The sequence below is a fragment of the Mobula hypostoma genome, chromosome 10, assembly GCF_963921235.1.
Source record: "Mobula hypostoma chromosome 10, sMobHyp1.1, whole genome shotgun sequence".
Classification (NCBI taxonomy): domain Eukaryota; kingdom Metazoa; phylum Chordata; class Chondrichthyes; order Myliobatiformes; family Myliobatidae; genus Mobula; species Mobula hypostoma.
The window spans coordinates 110,747,414-110,750,969 of record NC_086106.1 but is presented as its reverse complement, the minus strand read 5'-3'; positions in this window follow the sequence as shown (position 1 = coordinate 110,750,969).

Here is a 3,556-nt window from a genome sequence, read left to right as displayed (position 1 = left end):
CTAATCCAGGCAATGTCCTTGTAAATCTCCTCTGCACCCTTTCTATGATTTCCACATCCTTCCAGTAGTGAGGCGACCAGAACTGAGCACAGTACTCCAAGTGGGTTCTGACGAGGGTCCTATATAGCTGTAACATTAACTCTCAGCCCCTAAACTCAATCAACAGACAATAGACGATAGGTGCAGGAGTGGGCCATTCAGCCCTTCGAGCCAGCACTGCCATTCACTGTGATCAAGGCTGATCATCCACAATCAGTATCCAGTTCCTGCCTTATCCCCATAACCTTTGATTCCACTATCTTTAAGAGCTCTATCTAACTCTTTCTTGAAAGCGTCCAGAGACTTGGTCTCCACTGCCTTCTAGGGCAGAGCATTCCACATATCCACCACTCACTGGGTGAAAAAGTTTTTCCTCAACTCCATTCTACATGGCCTACCCCTTATTCTTAAACTGTGGCCTCTGGTTTGGGACTCCCCCAACATCGGAAACATGTTTCCTGCCTCCAGCGTGTCCAATCCCTTAATAATCTTATGTTTCAATCAGATCCCCTCTCATCCTTCTAAGTTCCAGTGTATACAAGCCCAGTTGCTCCAATCTTTCAACATATGACAGTCCCACCATCCCGGGAATTAATATTGTGAACCTACGTTGCACTCCCTCAATAGAAGAATGTCCTTCCTCAAATATGGAGACCAAAACTGCACACAATACTCCGGGTATGGTCTCACCAGGGCCCTGTACAGCTGCAGAAGGACCTCTTTGCTCCTATACTCAATTCCCCTTGTTATGAAGGCCAGCAAGCCATTAGCTTTCTTCACTGCCTGCTGTACCTGCATGCTTGCTTTTAGTGACTGATGTACAAGAACACCTAGATCTCGTTGTGCTTCCCCTTTTCCTAACTTGACTCCATTTAGATAATAATCTGCCTTCCTGTTCTTACCATCAAAGTGGATAACCTCACATTTATCCACATTAGACTGCATCTGCCATGCATCTGCCCACTCACCCAGCCTGTCCAAGTCATCTTGCATTCTCATAACATCTTCCTCACATTTCACACTGCCACCCAGCTTTGTGTCATCTGCAAATTTGCTAATGTTACTTTTAATCCCTTCATCTAAATCATTAATGTATATTGTAAACAGCTGCGGTCCCAGCACTGAACCCTGCGGTACCCCACTGGTCACCGCCTGCCATTCCGAAAGGGACCCGTTAATCGCTACTCTTTGTTTCCTGTCAGCCAGCCAATTTTCAATCCATGTTGGTACTCTGCCCCCAATACCATGTGCCCTAATTTTGTCCATTAATCTCCTATGTGGGACTTTATCAAAGGCTTTCTGAAGTCCAGGTACACTACATCCACTGGCTCTCCCTTGTCCATTTTCATAGTTACATCCTCAAAAAATTCCAGAAGATTAGTCAAGCACGATTTCCCCTTCGTAAATCCATGGTGACTCGGACCTATCCTGTTACTGCTATCCAGATGTGTTGTAATTTCATCTTTTATAATTGACTCCAGTATCTTTCCCACCACCGACATCAGGCTAACCGGTCTATAATTCCCTGTTATATCTCTCCCTCCTTTCTTAAAAAGTGGGACAACATTAGCCACCCTCCAATCCACAGGAACTGAATTTGAATCTATAGAACATGGGAAAATGATTACCAATGCGTCCACGATTTCTAAAGCCACCTCCTTAAGTACCCTGGGATGCAAACCATCAGGTTCCGGGGACTTATCAGCCTTCAGACCCAACAGCCTATCCAACACCATTTCCTGCCTAATATAAATTTCCTTCAGTTCATCCATTACCCTATGTCTTTTGGCCACTATTACATCTGGGAGATTGTTTGTGTCTTCCCTAGTGAAGACAGATTCAAAATACCTGTTCAACTCGTCTGCCATTTCCTTGTTCCCCATAATAAATTCACCCGCTTCTGTCTTCAAGGGCCCAATTTTGGTCTTAACTATTTTTTTCCTTTTCACATACCTAAAGAAGCTTTTACTATCCTCCTTTATGTTCTTGGCTAGTTTACCTTCGTACCTCATCTTTTCCCCCATATTGCCTTTTTAGTTATCTTCTGTTGCTCTTCAAAAGTTTCCCAATCCTCCTGCTTCCCACTCATCTTTGCTATGTTATACTTCTTCTCTTTTATTTTTATACTGTCCTTTACTTCCCTTGTCAGCCACGGCCTCCCCTTACTCCCCTTAGGATCTTTCTTCCTCTTTGGAATGAACTGATCCTGCACCTTCTGCATTATTCCCAGAAATACCTGCCATTGTTGTTCCACTGTCATCCCTGCTAAGGTATTGTTCCATTGAACATTGGCCAGCTCCTCTCTCATAGCTCCACAGTTCCCTTTGTTCAACTGTAACACTGACACTTCCGATTTTCCCTTCTCCTTCTCAATTTGTAGATTAAAACTTGTCATATTATGGTCCCTACCTCCTAATGGCTCCTTTACCTCGAGGTCCCTGATCAAATCCGGTTCATTACACAACACTAAACCTAGAATTGCCTTCTCTCTGGTAGGCTCCAGTACAAGCTGTTCTAAGAATCCATCTCGGAGGGACTCCACAAACTCCCTTTCTTGGGGTCCAGTACCAACCTGATTCTTCCAGTCTACCTGCAGGTTGAAATCCCCCATAACAACTGTAGCATTACCTTTGCGATATGCCAATTTTAACTCTTGATTCAACTTACACCCTACATCCAGACTACTGTTTGCGGGCCTGTAGTAGATAACTCCCATTAGGGTCTTTCTACCTTTAGAATTTCTCAGTTCTATCCATACTGACTCTACGTCTCCTGATTCTATGTCCCCCCTCGCAAGGGACTGAATATCATTCCTCACCAACAGAGCCACCCCACCCCCTCTGCCCATCAGTCTGTCCTTTCAATAGGACGTCTACCCTTGAATATTCATTTCCCAGGCCTTGTCCACTTGAAGCCATGTCTCTGTTATTCCCACAACATCATACTTGCCAATTTCCAACTGTGCCTCAAGCTGATCTACTTTATTTCTATACTTCGTGCATTCATATATAATACTTTTAATTCATTACTCCCCTCACCTCCCATATCAATTCCTATTTCACTTGGCCATACTGTACGAACCCTTCTTGAGCTTTCTGCTCCATTGATTCTGTTGTCTTTCTTAACTTTTCTTATTCTCACTTTCCCTTTAACTCCATCCTTATATTTCCAGTTCGCCCCTTCCCCCCCACTACTTAGTTTAAACACACCCGTGTTGCAGTGGCAAACCTGCCTGCCAGAATGCTGGTCCCCTGCCTATTAAGGTGCAACCCGTCCCTTTTGTACAATTCATCCTTACCACAAAACATACCTCAGTGGTCCAAGAATGTAAATCCTTGCTTCCTGCACCAGTTCCTCAGCCACACATTCAGATCCATTATCTCCCTGTTCCTGCCCTCTCCAGCACGAGGACTGGAAGCAAACTGGAGATAACCACCCTGGAAGTCCTACTTTTCAGCCTTCTTCCGAGTTCTCTGAATTCACTCTGTAGAATGTGTTTCCTCTTCTTCCCCACGTC